This window comes from Hemicordylus capensis, chromosome 2 (genome assembly GCF_027244095.1).
Source record: "Hemicordylus capensis ecotype Gifberg chromosome 2, rHemCap1.1.pri, whole genome shotgun sequence".
In the NCBI taxonomy this organism is placed as follows: Eukaryota; Metazoa; Chordata; class Lepidosauria; order Squamata; family Cordylidae; genus Hemicordylus; species Hemicordylus capensis.
The window spans coordinates 154,757,154-154,773,876 of NC_069658.1; the positions used below are offsets into that span (position 1 = coordinate 154,757,154).

The 16,723-nt window shown below is 44.9% G+C and overlaps 1 protein-coding gene and 1 long non-coding RNA gene across 2 annotated transcripts in view; one reads left to right on the forward strand and one right to left on the reverse strand.

Moving 5' to 3' along the window:
- LOC128343209 (transient receptor potential cation channel subfamily V member 6-like) overlaps positions 1-16,723 on the reverse strand; it is a 120,777-nt gene that overhangs the window by 58,366 nt on the left and 45,688 nt on the right. The gene's annotated exons all lie outside the window — the stretch shown is intronic.
- On the forward strand, positions 1,665-16,282 carry LOC128343210 (uncharacterized). The gene is made up of 4 exons (XR_008315385.1): positions 1,665-1,813; positions 2,250-2,429; positions 4,831-4,892; positions 15,026-16,282. It is a non-coding gene; the product is annotated as an uncharacterized LOC128343210 (long non-coding RNA).

Here is a 16,723-nt window from a genome sequence, read left to right on the forward strand (position 1 = left end):
AGGGTTGTTGTGAAAGAGAAACCTAAGTATGTAGTACACCGCTCTGGGCTCTGAGGAAGAGCAGGATATAAAAGTAACAACAACAACAACAATAATAATAATAATTGGGAGAGATGCTATGAATAAGGAAGGACAGTGGTTCTCATGCTGCTAAACTTTAAAAGGTCCTTCTTTGCCTAGCTAAGAGGGATATGCCCAGAAATGTGATTTATTTATTTTTTTGGTAAAAGCAAGAATTTATGTGATTGCTGTCACAAATAAGATCTCTGCCCAACCTCAAACATTTTCAAAAATTTAATGGTCCCCCCCAAAAAAAAATTTGGCAGGGCTCCCTGATAAAAGCCAAAGATATACTGAGTTAACTTTTTTAGGTCGGTCCTAGTTGAGAAACCCAGGCAGCCAAAACCTTCATGTCAAAGTGGTCTCAAAACAGTCTTTAGTGAGAAGGATATCACTGCCTTCATTAGAGCCACAATGGATGGTATAAGCTCCCTGGTTTGGAACTCTTCCCTTCTTGATTTTCCATTCAGACAGACAGTTGCAGAAGCACTGATTAGTGCCACTGTAGCTGAAATGCAATCCTATGCATGGGTGGAAGGACAGAGCCAGCCCCTCTCAAAGAAACATTTAAAAACACACACTCACACACACTCAGAAAAGAAATCTTTCTGGTAGGGAGAAGTTTGTACATTTCATTTTATGCAAACCATTTATTGTTCCCTGAGTGCACTATAAAATTCAGCTGTAATAAAACATCTTGACAAACCAGAAGATAACCAGCATGTATGGCGTGTAGAAAAGTAACTCATAGAGCTAGAAGAGTCTATGCAATATCTTTGTGTGTCAGTGTGATGTTTAATTTTGAAGATGGATTCTGACAAGATGCTTATGCTGGATTTAAAATATAGAACTTAAAAATGTATTTGCAAAATCTTTTCCTCCCAGAGTCTTTCAACGGAGCAATACGAATAATACAAAACAGCAAGAAACTTGCTTGGGGGAGGCATATTGTGTTTCCAGAAAACATGTATCCATGAAAGGATGGGAAAGGATTCACCGAGACTAATACCAAGGACAATAAGTGAAGCCACGGTGGAGATCTCAAATGCATACAGAGCAACGTGACTTAAGGAAGGAAGTAAAGCTACAGATCCTGGTCCCTTCTTGAGAATTGCAACACAGACGATGAGGCTGTTCTCACGACCAGCCTAACCAAGGCTGGAGCAGCCAAGCCTGGAGGAGCAGTGGAGGGGGAACACGCAGAGATGGCGTGCCGGTACTTCTTGGCTTCTCTGGCTGGTGGGGTGGGCATGGCCATGGGGGCTGTCATGGAGAGCTTCTGCACTTCTGAACTGGCAACTACATTACTCATGGATCCCTCCGCTCCCCGCCCGTCTAACCCTCCTAGACAACCCAGCTGTTAGCTAATGTCTATTTATTTATGTATTATTAATCATATCTTTATACCACCTGATATGTACATTCCTCACACCCTTAACCCACTGCCGGGTATCATGTGTCCCCTCGGGCTGAGTTCAGCCTGAGGAGACACAGAGACTGGCACACAGAGTGACCGTCTGATGGAGGAATCCCCCAATGCAACACGTGTGCTGCACATTGCATTGTGGGATACCTGGAGGCCAGAACAAGTTCTGACCCCGGATCCCTACACCCCGCTGTCCAGAGCTTCATGGAGCAGGGCTGCCAGCTCTAGGGCCGAAGACAAAAATGGCCTAAACTGGGCTGAATGGGGACCGGGGGGGCGGCCGGCCAGCAGGGGGAGAGGGAACTGCCGAAGACTCCCCTCGGTTAGGTAACATTTACAAAGCACTTTGCATACTTAAAATCTATTCTAGATGCAGATCTTCTGGGCCAGTGAGCCAAAAACTGCCCCACCCGCCATAAACGGGAGCCCACCAGGAGCGCTATAGGCCTGGTATGTTAGCTACCTGTCAAGGACTTCAAACTGAGGGCTGCGGCATGGCTAGTGGGGTGTGTCTAATTTGGATTTCAGGTTGTGCATGCCTCACATAAATACTAAGCATTAAGGATGACTATAGCTTCGTTAGTAAGGAGTAAGATCCACTGAAGTCAGAGGGACAGGGCACACATGCATGGAATCAGGCCCCCAATTCTTAGACACCATTTGAGACACATGGTCTTTTTCTACTCCAATGTGTTATTACTTTTATATTATTGTACTTTATTTTAAGGTGTTTTTATTTCCTCTTATTTACTTCCCGTTAAAGCTGTTTTGTTTAGGTTCCACTTCAAAATAATCTCAGACACGGATAAACACAGGCCAGGCATGGCTAGGATTCTTGGCGGCAATTGATGCATTTTCATGCAGTGGCACTATTAGGCCTAATGGTGGCAGCAGAGACCTGAAGTAACTGTAGAATTTCAGAACTGAAGCCAAGAAATCTCAAGTGAGTTCTTCAAAAACTTCTTCAGAGCGACTCCACACTTCTCAGTAGCAAACATGTTTATATGGGTGTTATACCTGTTTTTCCCACAGGAATCACATAAAATGTGAAAGCCAGACACAAACTTTGAGATATATATTTCTATATATAAAATTGATGGATGGTTCTAGTGCTATGCTGAAACTGTGTGCCCCATTTTGAAAAACCTTTCACTCTTCATGTTGGTGACCATGTGTGAACAGAGATTAAAATGCCCACCTTCTTTAAAGTGACAATTGCTCCATGGGAAGTAATCCACGGTGGGATCCACACCATTCCCCGCACTTGACAAGTACTTTTCCACAAGAAGGGGAAGGATACAGAAAATCCCTGAAAAATGAACTCCATGAAAATCCAGCATACCAGGGCACCTGACCTGTGACCTACTGGATTGACTCAAGGAATTAAGATGTCCCTGAGTAACACTCCATCAATGGACCCCTTTAATCAGTGAGGGGCGAAGGAATGTGAACATCTCCACCCTATGGTCCTTTGATCAGCTAGCTCAGGCAAGTAAGCCAAATCACATGCCTTTTTCTTGTTATGTCACCACCCAGTTATTCATGATGGAAATGAAGACTGGTAGCTTCATTATTTTTCATACCACTACTGGCTGCTGGGAATATTATTATATTAATTATAATTATTATTATTATTGCATTTATATCCCGCTCTTCCTCCAAGGAGCCCAGAGCAGTGTACTACATACTTGAGTTTCTCTTTCACAACAACCCTGTGAAGTAGGTTAGGCTGAGAGAGAAGTGACTGGCCCAGAGTCACCCAGCAAGTCTCATGGCTAAACGGGGATTTGAACTCGGGTCTCCCTGGTCCTAGTCCAGCACTCTGACCACTATACCACGCAATCACGAATGAAATTAGGGCCCCCAAACCACTCACAGGAGTGCCTTAAAAGTAAATTTAAAAAAACACCATTTTGCCCCCCTAAGCACAAGATGACTAATAAGAAAGCCTAGGTATTTAAGAGAATGCCTTCTTTGCTATGAACCACACCGTCCATTGAGATAGGAAACATAGGAAGCTGCCATAAGTACTGAGTCAGACCATTGGTCTATCTAGCTCAGTTTTGACTTCACAGACTGGCAGCGGCTTCTCCAAGGTTGCAGGCAAGAATCTCTCTCAGCCCTATCTTGGAGATGCCAGGGAGAGAACTTGAAACCTTCTGCTCTTCCCAGAGCGGCTTCATCCCCTAAGGGGAATATCTTACAGTGCTCACACATCAAGTCTCCCATTCAGATGCAAGCAGGGAAGACCCTGCTTAGCTATGGGGACAAGTCATGCTTGCTACCACAAGAGCAGCTCTCCTCTCCAAAAAAGTGTGCCTTCAAGTCGATTTCGACCCCTGGCACCCATAGAGCCCTGTGGTTTTCTTTGGTAGTATACAGGAGGGGTTTTACCATTGCCTCCTCCAGCACAGTATGAGATGATGCCTTTCAGCATCTTCCTATATTGCTGCTGCCCAATATAGTACCAGCGGGGATTTGAACTGGCAACCTTCTGCTTGTTAGCAATAGCAATAGCAATAGCACTTACATTTATATACCGCTCTATAGCCGAAGCTCTCTAAGCGGTTTACAATGATTTAGCATATTGCCCCCAACATTCTGGGTACTCATTTTACCGACCTCGGAAGGATGGAAGGCTGAGTCAACCTTGAGCCCCTGGTCAGGATCGAACTTGTAACCTTCTGGTGACAGGGCGGCAGTTTTACCACTGCGCCATCAGGGACTAACAGGGGCTGTTAGTCACGCATTTCCCCACTGCGCCACTAGGAACTTGAGTCATCTGGAGAGGTTCATCTGCAGTAGCCACCGGCTCGTCTGGTGGCTACTCAGGAACAGGCCTTCTCTATTGCTGCCCCAAGGCTTTGAAACACACTTCCTACTGAAATAAGAGCCTCCCCATCTCTTAAAAGGGCAGTCAAGACGCACCCAGGCTTTTAATTAGATATGTTTTAATTGTGTTTTAATAGTTTTAACTTTTAAAATTTTTAATTGTTGTTAATCTTTTTATTGGTTGTTTTATTGTTTTGTAAACCGCCCAGAGAACTTGTGTTTTGGGCGGTATAAAAATATGCTAAATAGATAGATAGATAGATAGATAGATAGATAGATAGATAGATAGATAGAATAGTTAAGGCTAAGAAGAAGGCAAGGGCTACATGGTACCTTTGGCCTTGTTCTCAAAGTGGTGGTAAACCTGGGTCTGAATTGAGCTGGGCCAAGCCCCCCCTCCCCAAAGATGGTTTGAAGATGTCCTCCCCACAGAAAAATCCACCACCGTAACTTTTTTCACATCTCTTTTGTGACTGCTTAAGTGAACATAAACCATTTTGCTTCCACTACAGGATGTTTGTCAAACTTTCCACAGTATCACAGCCTCACAGCACATCACTAAAACGAAAGCCAGGTAAGTGTCCTCGCACTGCCCAGATCTCTGGGCAAGTCTCAATCTTGCTGGAAAGGTATCAGCCTATGCAACATGGGGACATCATTTTCTTTGTGCAGGGTGGTGTGGTGTTTTTAGGTGGCTTTTTTGTGGGGGGGGGTTAAATGGAGGGACACTCAGTCACAGGCGCGTAACAATGATAGGGCAAGGGGAGACAGTTGTCTGGGGGCCCCACTGCCTGGAGGGGCACCCCAGGGGCACCTCATGTGACTCCCCATTGCCCCCTGCCCAGCCCCATAGCCCCTCAGCCACTTGCCCTCTTCGCCCTCTCTCCTGCTTGTTCTGCTGGCCCGGAATCCAAGCAGCAGACAAGCTGCAAGGAGCTCCTTTTCTCCCGCCTCTCAGCTGATCGGCGGGTGGGCGGGGCTTCCACGGAGGCCTCCGTGTAGGCCGCAGTGAAGCCTGAACTCCAGTAGGGCCCAAGCCAGCCGGGAAGGAGGAGGCAGCCAGAGTGTTCTCTGCAGCAGAAGACCCCTTGCTGCCCTGCTGAACCCAGACCAGCATTTGCCAGGTAGAGTGTGAACTCCTTTTTGTGGTTACCTTTCCCACCCCCCCCCCATATATAGGGATCTGCTTGCCATAGGGCTTGGATGGTGGGGGGAGGGACTGAGAAGTCTCTGAATATTTATTTTGAAACATCTTGGAAAATTTGCTGACTTAAAAAAAACTATCTAAAAAGTCCTATAAGTGGCTTGTTTCATGGCAGAAAATTGCAAAAACTTCTGGAACAGTATTTTATTAATTTTATTTATTCATTCATTCATTTATAAATGCACTTATGTTCAAGTTGTTTTGCAACCCAGGTCTGAGTGAGAACTGTGAAGCATGTGTGGTGCTTTTATTTTATTTTTCTTGTGTGTAAACTGCTCCCCAATAACTTGCAGGGACTTCAGGGTAAATCTGGCCAACATGTGAATGCTGCACCTCCATTCCAGAGGAGATGTGTCTTAAAGGGCTTTAAAAGCCTCCTGTGAAAAACCTCCTGCAATCAAACTTGACTGAATTTGTTCAGAATTCTGAGAAAACAAACCTAGGCTCACCCTGCATGGTTGAAAGTCTCCTTTGCTAATCTGCAGCGAGGGGCCCATTTTAATAATTCATCTTTCTAGTGTGTTCTAGGCATTAAAAGTAATACAAATGTATAGTACTCAATGTATATCACTATATATTGTGACGTGTGTGTGTGTGTTCAGTGAAATGTATTTGCAGGCAGCATACTTATTTTGGAATATCAGACTTAAATCCTTGGGGGCCTGGGGTGTGCGGAGGCCCTGGACTTTGGGGGGGGGCCCCATTTTAAAATCCTGTCTCTGGGCCCACTCCAACCTTGCTACGCCCCTGCTCAGTCATAAGCTTGTACAGATACAGATTTTCAACAACAGTGACAACAAACGCTGCTTAGAAGCTTCGTCCAACTTCTCCAATCCATTCAATGGCCTTCTGTCAGCTTTCAGTCCCTGTCATTCTTCTTGCTTTGCCACCCTCTGAAGCCATGAGCCAGCCAGGGCTCCTAGGTGTGTACAGATGTGTGTTTAAGAACACACATCTGGATTTAGATTTTTGCTGTGAGAAACAATGATCTAATATCCATGTACCTGTGGCAAATACAATCATAATGTAGTATTCCTCTTAATCTCTAAGTAAAATACATGCCTTTAAACGATTACATACCACCCATATGTAGGAAATTGTACTTAAACTCAGATTTGGTGAACAAGAAATCTTTAGAAATTTGGATAGAAGTTAATATTTCAGCGATAACACCCTCCATGAGACAATTTCGTCAAAATGAGCACAATCTGTCTGGAAAGGTTTCATTTCTCTCTAATTGTACCAACACTGACTCAGATTCCTGGCCAAATGTATACATCACAGCATGCCCATATCCAACAAGTTATGCAAGAGCAAAGTCCTTATGGGAAGATGCAAGTGATGGCTTCTGTAGCTGGAACACTACCTAAAATGCTTCTGTAAAAAGGATTGGCATTTACTTTCAAATGGCCACCAGCCATTTTAATGTGTCCCATCATCTGGTAATTCACCTTAAAATTACTGCAGCAAGAAACTCGGCAGTTGCGCAAAGACTTGACAAGAAAAGATGCCTTTGTTCACCATGAAGAAGCAGAGATGATCCAGCCCAAACTCCCATGGATTTAATTATACCCTGCAGAGCACACACTCCCAAGAGTAGCTTCTGCTGCTGAAGGTGTCTCTTCAACTCCTGACCTTCTGTTCCTTTTCAGTGCATGCCAAGATCCAAATTCCCATGCACTACATTTTTTTTCGCTGCCGTTCCTTTTCTTTGGCTGCTTCCTACATATACCCCTTGTCAAGACAAAAGGCTAAGAGTATTTTTACCTTTCAGGTAGAGATTTGCAAAACCTTCCTTCTTATTTCCACTGATAGTTCTGTTTCACTGAAATATGACGCCAGATGTTTGGAGCCTCAAAAATGGATTTTCACAAGGCTAGGACTTTACAGATGGTTAGTTTGTGTCTTAGCACGTGTGCTTCATTCCCCTTCTAAAGAGGATTTCCAGATGAAGGTGGTTTCTTTTGAGGGAGCGTCAGTTCAAAAAGTGCCCCCCACAGTCATTCTTGGGCAGTTCTTGCAATAGTTCTTCCACATTGAAATGGATGTTGCGGCTGTGGTCCTCCCCCCCCGCCCGCCCCCCACGCTGCAGGTGGCAGTTCCTTCCACAGTCACTGCCTCCTAAAGTGCTTTCTGTGCACATGTGTAGGAAACCTATTGTTCATTCAGGACACTTATCCATAATGACAAATCTGTAATTTTCATTTTGAGAATTAAAATCCAAGAAAGGATGTTCACTGCAATCCTGGGCTGCCTTCAGATGAAATACAAAACCAGAGGTTCCTTGACCTCTGGTCTTGCTAATCAAACGTCCGAACCCAGGGAACTACAGTTAAAGGGTGGAAATGGACCCACAGTTTCACTCCCCAAAATCCATTTTTCACCTTCAGTTATATTTAGGTTTCGTTCTCCCAACCTCTGGTTTGCCTGTGGCAGCAGTACGTTCAGCACCCTGTACTCCCAAGCCAGAGTTGAGACAGGAAGCTCCTCCCTTGCTCCAGCTGCTATTGGCTCTGCAGGTTATCCTGCAGAGAGCCAGCGTGGTGTAGTGGTTAGAGTGCTGGACTAGGACCGGGGAGACCCGGGTTCAAATCCCCATTCAGCCATAAAACTAGCTGGGTGATTCTGGGCCAGTCACTCCTCTCTCAGCCTAACCCACTTCACAGGGTTGTTGTGAGGAGAAACTTAAGTATGTAGTACACCGCTCTGGGCTCCTTGGAGGAAGAGCGGGATATAAAATGTTAATTAATTAATTAATTAATTAATTATTAATTATCCTTCCAGGAAAAAGGAAGCCTGCACAGCCAGCTCCCCCGCCTCTCTGCAGTCTCGCTGACTGCAGAGAAGCCCCTCTCCCCAATGTCCAAACATGGACAGGAGATCAGGGGGAGGGGAGCGCAGAACCGCAGGACCATTGAACCCGCAATTCCATATTGCATCTGAACTGGGCCCTATTTTGAAGCATAATTAACGAGCCCACTTCTATGTTCGTATTCAAGGGAGCAAAGCACTAAAGGGTAGTCAGTTTACTTGGCAGGATGATACTTCCATTGTGTACCTGAACAAAAACGTCTCAGTAATGTATTTCATACACAATTGACCCTATACTGAATATAATTGTTCTTGGCACTGGCTGGTAGCCTAGCCACTGTTTCTGGATAGTTACCACAGGTCTACCAAAAAGCAGAAGCAGAAGACTTGTTGCCTGACTTAACGTCATTGCACAGAATGAGGAGGAAGTGAAATAGCCAGATCTTCTGAGCAACTGCCTTTTACTAATGTCATACCAAGCTGACCATTCCTTTGGCAGTGTCCAGATCTTGATTTATTTTGAGGCAAGTCTCACAATCAGTGAGACTCGCCATAAGGGGACGCAGAACCTCTCCGCAGACAATCACCAGGCACCCCTGGGTGGTTGGATCAGCTGCCTACAACTGCTGGCTCTGTCACGGAGCCAGTGGGGGCTGCAGGGATCGGGGCCGCCTTCCCGTGTGCAGCCTTCCGGTCGGGGGTCTACTTGTGTGTCGCCGCACTCCACGGCAACACATGAGCAAAATGCCAAGGTTAACGGAGCGGCTAAGCGGTGGGGGAATTAGTGAGGTTTGCTGCTGGGAGCCGTTGCAGCACACGATCACCAAAAAGCGGGCTAGGCTCCCTTAGCCCGCTTTTTGGAGACCGTGAGAATCGCCTCTTCATCTTCCTCATGGATTCCTACAAACTATGTTGTTGGGTGGCCAGGCAATGAATAGCCCTTTCTGGATTTTTTTGTCCACAGATAGCCTCCAACCCAAGACTACTTTTTTTAAAAAAAAACCAACCTGAATGCCTAGGGCAAAATATTGCATATATTGCAATATTGCACAAGGGGAAACAGTGTATGGACTATTCTAGCACTATATTGCTCTTCCTTGTCCCCCATTCTCCCACGCCCATTGATGCTGTTTCCTTGCTTGCTTGCTTTTTTTAAGCACTGGCAGCAGAGATGATGATGAAGATCACGATGATTTATCTCTGGGGTGTAGGTTCCCACATAAGCTCCTCATTTGCAATGTGTTTCTTTGCTCTTCTGGGAGACTGGGAGAACGACACAGGGAGATTTCAATGGCCCAAGTCAAGTCTCAAAAACAAGGAAGAAATTGTGCTCTCAACAGGAGAATAGGTGCATGTTTACTCAGAAGTACGTCTCACTACCTCCAGTGGGATTTACTTCCAGGAAACTGTGCACTTTTTACTTATTTATTTATTTATTTATTTGATTTCTATACCGCCCTTCCAAAAATGGCTCAGGGTGGCTTACACAGAGAAATAATAAATAAATGAATGGTTTACTTATGAGCAGTAAATGTGTTGAGTGTCTACCATATTAAAGAAATACTGGAGAGGGTCTCCAGAATTTGAGTGCAGTGCAAGAGTGAACAGAAATGCATGAGGGGAGGGTGGATCTCAGGAAGTTCAGTGTACTGGAAGAGCGCTATTGGGTAGCAGTCAGAGCAGCAACAAAATAATGTCCTGGTTCATTCCCTGAAATTCTGGGTATACCAATTTATTTTGAGTAAATGTACTAACTCCATGTCCAGCAGCCCTATTCCGAAACTGGGCTCCTCTATAATTGTGTTTTTTAGGTATTCTACCTTCAGGGAACCCTTTCCACATTCTTCACCTCTCTGATGAGGGAAATTGACATGTCTGCCATGGAACCCCTGCACATTGCTTAGGATTCTGGGGCACAAGATCAAGAGACACCAGCCACTGCCTAAACCTTTTGGGCCCGGGTAGTGCATTGCATTGACTACGTGCGCTCTAGAAATTACCGAACACTCCTGTGCATTGCAGGGCAGAAGTGGCCACGGTGGGCAAACTGACCCGCAAGGAGGTCAAGTGAAATTCTTCTCTTTGTAAGCCCCCAATAAGCTTCTAGCTTCCCCAACTGGAACACGATTTGAAAACAGTTGCCCTACTTATTTGTTGAGCATATATCTTTCTTACGTACATTAATAAACCACCCTTCATCCTGAAACCCCAGGGTGGTGAACAGCAAATTAAAAACAAAGAAAATAGTTGTAAGTTTCCATGGAAAATACACTCACAAACGCAGCTACAAGTAACTAAAAGAAAACCAGAGGAGAACTACTAATTGGTCAAAGGCCTGAATACAAAGGACAGTCTTCAGTCACCTCTGAAAGACTGGGAGTGAGGGAGTCATGAAGCTCTTATCCGAGAGCAGGTTCCTCAGCCTGGGGTCAATCACCAAGAAGGCCCTATGCCACGTGTTTGACAAATTAACCTCAGCAGGTTCTGGCACACAGAGAGGCTATTCACACGACGGCAGAAAATCGGGCTAGCCTCCACTAGCCCGATTTCCTACCATTGTGAGAACCACCAGGCTCGGCTGCGAGCCCGGTGGCTCTTAAGCGGGTCACCCACTTAAGTAGCCCAGTGCTTAAACCGGGTTTGCGGAGCAAGCGATTTATGCACCACTTAAATAGACCCCTGACAAGGAGGCTCAAAAGCAGCCTCTCGGCTCGGGGTCTCTCCAGCATGCCCTGTGCACTCGCACAGGGCATGCTGGAGCTTCTGGGGCCCACGCGGCCCCCCCAACTCTCCAGCCCCAAGCTGTTTAGGGCGATGAAAAGGTAATAACCATGTATATTCTTTAAAGGTAATAATATACATGTTAAAGCATAGTGTACTATACTCAACTAGTGGTCAATGCTTCCATATTCTCAAACCCATCTTACTCAAGGGAATAAAAGACAAAAGAAATGAAGTGTGGTGGTGGTTCAACAGCTTCTGCGGCCTGGAGCTTTCTTCTCACTTTCTAGGAAGGAAGAAGAAGAAATGTCCCACACACGCAGTCCGGTTCCCTCCCCCGGCTGACCTGGAGGAATTCCATCTGCATAATCAGGCATTCCTCCAGCCAGGTTATAAAAACTGGGTTGGTGGGCAGGAAAGGCCTGCTTTCCCCTCTATATCTTATTTATTTGAAAATCTGGCCAGAATTCACACCACTTTCTCCACCCCGCAAATCAGAATAATGCAACAGCAGGCTGCTCTGCACCAGTCACATTGGCCACATTCAGACACCACACAAAACCAGAGTTTCATGTAACTGCATGTCTGGATGCATGAAACTACAGTTTGGACCCTAACTCAAACTGAGGTTTCAGTCACCAAACACCAATTTGAGCCCTCAGTGTGAAGTGAGGTTCACTGCTTGGACCTCTGGTTTGTGGCTGCCTCCATAATGTCTGACTGCAGAGATGGAGGCAGCCTTCCCTGGAACCGGAGTTGAGGAAAGGAAGCTCCTCCCTCTTTATGTCCTGATTAGCTGCCATGGCTGTCCATCAAAGGAGGAAGCCCAGCAGACAGCTACCCCTCCTCTCTGCAGTCTCTCAGACTGCAGAGAGGAGGCCAGCACTTATGTCTGAGTTCAGACAAGTAAGCACGTGCGTCCGTTCTGTGTTATGTCTGAATGCAAGCATTGTTACAATCACATTCCTTGCAGAAGCCTGTGGTTTCCACTCTCAAGCATCCAGTGAGCTGTGCCAATTTTACCCTTTACAAGTTGACAAGGAATAGCACGCACCACTGCTTGCTTTTGCAATATGTTCATAAATTGTATTGCTGATGTGAATCTGTGTTGACTGTATATTTCTCTAGATTTCAAGTGCCAGAAATTCGGCTTGACTGGAGAAACAAAACCACATACTTCACAGGTCAAGCCAAATCAACCCACCGGCCATGTATGGCATCACACCAGACATTTAGTAAACCAACTGTGCTTTGCTGAGATTGCCAAAGATCTGGCAGACACCATAGTGGTCTGCATTCCGTTTTGAGGGCTGAAAGCTGTATAGGCCTGGGCTAGTGACTGAACGCACTCTCACACCTGCTTGGTATATGACGGAGCTGACCCTCAGGGAAGCAAAGAACCATTTGGCATTGATCCCATCTCAGCTCTGGGTCAAGTTAACCAAGATCACATCCATGAGACTTATGGAATGTGACTTCCTCATACCACAGAGCAGCTGTGTGGGATGGGTGGTACAGGCAGCAAGCATGAACACGCTGCAGATCATTCTCTTCCCCCGGCCACATACATTGATTTTGACCATTGGATTGTGCTTATCTTGGATCAAAGGAAGTGATGTTCATTTTATGCTGTATGGAGAAAGATATACATATGTCCAACACAAGTGAACTGTATTCTTATTTACTTCAACATACAAACTGTGTAACATCAAAGGGGGGTGATGGGGAAGTAAAGTGGTGGGGGTGGGGTGGGCAGGGAGAATCAGCTTTTTTCCTTGGAATCCTACCAAGTTTTGAAAGACAAAATCCTGGCATCTGCACTGGGCTGGGGACAGAGCCTGCCTATGTCCAGGGATGGAGCCCACACAAAATGTCCTGTTCATCTAGAGTGCACAGTGACTGCTGGTGCTTACAAGTCCCTTGCCACCAAGCAATACCATTCACACCAAATATCAAGCTCCCGCCCCTGCTACAGATCACAACACCACCCCAAATGCACCTGTCCAAGCAGGCAGTAACTCCTGCCAACTGGGCAAAGAGGCACCTTCTGAAGTGCCTTGTACCTTCTGAGGTAGAGGCACCTTCTGAAGTGCCTCTTATACTCAGCAGGGTGGAGCAACTGGGTAGCAGCCTACGCAACCTAGCATAACATTCCTTCCTCCCAGTGGCTGCTGCTGATGGATGCCTCGTTCCTATTAAGATCATGAGTCTCTCTGGGGCAGGGAACCAGCTTCTTATTTCTTCTGCTATGCAAACGGCTTTGAGGACTATTTTGTTGAAAAGTGGTAGGCAAATATTCTTAATAATAATGCGTGCAGAGCAGATAACTCAAAAAGATTCAGCTCTCAGTCTGTTATCACACAATGGGGCCATGCACGCGACCCACCGTATGGCAGCCGTTTGAATATCAGGTCAGTGGATTGGCACCATATGCACATACCCACTTCCAGAACTCCTGACTCCCCATCTCTACTATATATGTATATGCAATACACAGATTCATATTGTATTTGGATAACGCCATCCATGCGCATGGAGAATGAGAGGACAAGTCCCTACAATCTAGATACTGACGCAGAAGGGAAGAGACAGAGGGAAATGGGGGCAGGGGAAGAATATGCAAATGTTTCAGTCACATGTACTATAGGAACATAGGAAGCTGCCTTGTACCAAGTCAGACCATTTGGTCCATCTAGTTCAGCACTGTGCACACAGACTGGCAGCGGCTTCTCCAAGGCTGCAGGCAGGAGTCTCTCTCAGCCCTATCTTGGAGATGCCAGGGAGGGAAGCTGGAACCTTCTGCATGCAAGCAGGCAGGTGCTCTTCCCAGAACAGCCCCATCCCATAAGGGAAACATCTTACGGTGCTCGCCACATGTAGTCTCCCATTCAAATGCAAAGCAGGGCATACCTTGCTTAGCAAAGGGGACAATTCATGCTTGCTACCACAAGACCAGCTCAGTACAGCAGGGGAGGAAGTAATACAAGAGGCGTCACTCAAATGTCCCAGGACTAGAGGCAACTCGGAGCATAAGGGGCAGCAAGGGAGAAGGGGGCAGCAGAGACATTTGAGGGATCAAGATCGAGGGCGCTGAAGCTAAAGAAGACATAGTGTTTATTCTAAGCTTTTTTCCTACTGCACAAGCAGCCAGAGGCGGATTAACGTAGTAGCAAGTGTAGCATTTGCTACAGGCCCCGCATTTGTTAGGGCCCCACATGCCCAGCTTCCAACTGGGAATTAAAGTTAAAACTTTACCTGTTTTGTTTGGTCCATGTTAGATAAAATATCCCTTTCCTGCTAAATGTGCCTTGTAAGAGAAGGCCCAGCACAGCATCTGTGCAGTGGCTGTTGCTGGTACCTACCACATTTTTCTTTTTAGAGTGTGAGCCCTTTGGAGACAGAGAATCATCTCTCCACTCTTTATTTTTCTATGTAAACCACTTTGAGAATTTTGATTGGAAAATGGTATATAAATGTTCACTGTTGTTGTAGCAAGTGTGAGTTTGTGGCTTGGTCTCCCATACTCCAAAATATAGCGAAGGAAAAAATTAAATCACTTTACTATGCAAGTAAATAGTTTATGTTTTAATATTTATGTGCATTTTTTAAAATGTAGGGCCCCTTTATAACATATGCTACAGGCCCCGCACTAGCTTAAACCGGCCCTGCAAGCAGCTGCCAACACACCACCCACTCTCTCTGTCCCATCCTTTTTGGGAGAGAGAAGAGAAAGAGAACAGGAAAAGAGGAAGGGAAAACGAAGAATTTCTCTTTTCTGTGTTTGTTTTAAAAACTATGTAATGGTTGTATAACCATATAGACTAAGTCGATTTCAAGATGAGCCAATAAATGCCTTTGACTAATCTAGTCATTAGTCCCATAATATACTATTCATTTGAAGGGAAACAAGTTCATCTTCACTTGCTATTTCTTTTTATCTCTCCCCCTTTCCTCACCTATTTCTTTTTCAGAAACAACCTAGTTCCTCTTAAACCCCATATACCAACCTGCACAAAAAGTTACTTCACACTGCAAAACAGTAGCTGGAGGACTTGGGAGGAAAGATTGGAAGACGGGCCTGGGACGTCAGGAGACTGAGGTGATGATGAAAGCATCCAAGCTGAAATGTAATTGAGAGGGATAACTGGGCCAGAAAATTGGCTTTGCCTTCGCTTTCCTGACAATTGGAGGGGGTGGGTGACACATGCCCCCAAAGCAGCTGTGTCCTGTTTTTTTTCTGGCACTTGGCAATCCTAGGACCTATGCTCCAATAAGTATTATGAATAATTTCTATACCACTTCCAGTACGCAAAGCCTTAGAGTTCTTATCTTCAAAGCAAGTCATTCAGGGGTATTAGCGGGAGAGAGAATGATTATTCCAGGGCCATCTATCAGCTACACAGTTAAGCAGACATGTTTCCTGTGCTTCTCTGTTGCATTTCACTGGATCCTCCCCAGAGAAATTCATTAATCTGATACAGGTTTCTTCTGAAAAACATTCAAATGCTAAATCAACAAAACGTCCAAATAATTTGCTTAACACACGACTTCACAAGCTACTTCCATACGGGAATTTAAGCAACAAGTGCAACAGCAGCACACACCCATATGGTAATGAAATACCATTTACATACAGGTCAAATGGTGAACAACAAGCCATGACAAATTCACACCTGCTCAACACAGCAAGTTATCGCCATCATAGAAAGTTTCAACATATTGTCACATTCACAGTTTTGAGCCGATCAAGAAAGTTTCAAGTCACACTTCGTAACTTGTGAAATTAATCCCGATTTCAAGATTGCCTGTTTCAGATATTAGCCTCAGATCTGGCTGGGTAAAAGTCTTAACATCTCCAGACTGGGAGACTCACATGAAGACCTGCATATTAAGACAGATCATTAAGCTGTGCAATATATGTTAGGAAAGTATCAGCTCTTGCTTGAACCTAAAAGCTCTGACAGCTTTTAAAATGTCTTCAAAAACACATTTCTTCACCCAGGCTTTTAATTAATGTTTTAATGGTTTTAATGCTATTTTAAAAATTTTAAATTGTTGTAATGTGCATGCCCCCCCCCCCATTTTGTCTTAACGAATGTTTTATTTTGTTTTTATTCTGTTGTAAACCGCCCAGAGACGTACGTTTTGGGCGGTATAAAAATGTTTTAATAAATAAATAAATAAATAAATAAATAAAATACAAATAAAATGTTTTACAATGATTCCAAGCTTTTGCTTCCAGAGCATACAAAACTGATGCAGACATATTTTGTTTATTTATTTATTACATTTATATACCACCCAATACAAAAGGTCCCTGGGTAGTTCACAATATAAAACCATTAAAAGGAAAAAGAAAGGAAAGGTTGTGCCGTCGAGTCAATGTCAATTCCTGGTGACCACAGAGCCATGTGGTTTTCTTTGGTAGAAGACAGGAAAGGTTTCCCATTGCCATCTCCCTCACAGTACGAGATGATGCCTTTTAGCACCTTCCTATATCACTCTGCCCGATACAGGTGTTTCCCATAGTCTGGAAAACACACCAGCAGGGATTTGAACTAACAGCCTCTTGTTCCCTAGGCAAGTTGCTTCCCCACTGTGCCATTAGGTGGCAAAACCATTAAAACATTAAAACAATTAAAACAATTTAAAACACAATAAAAACTCTA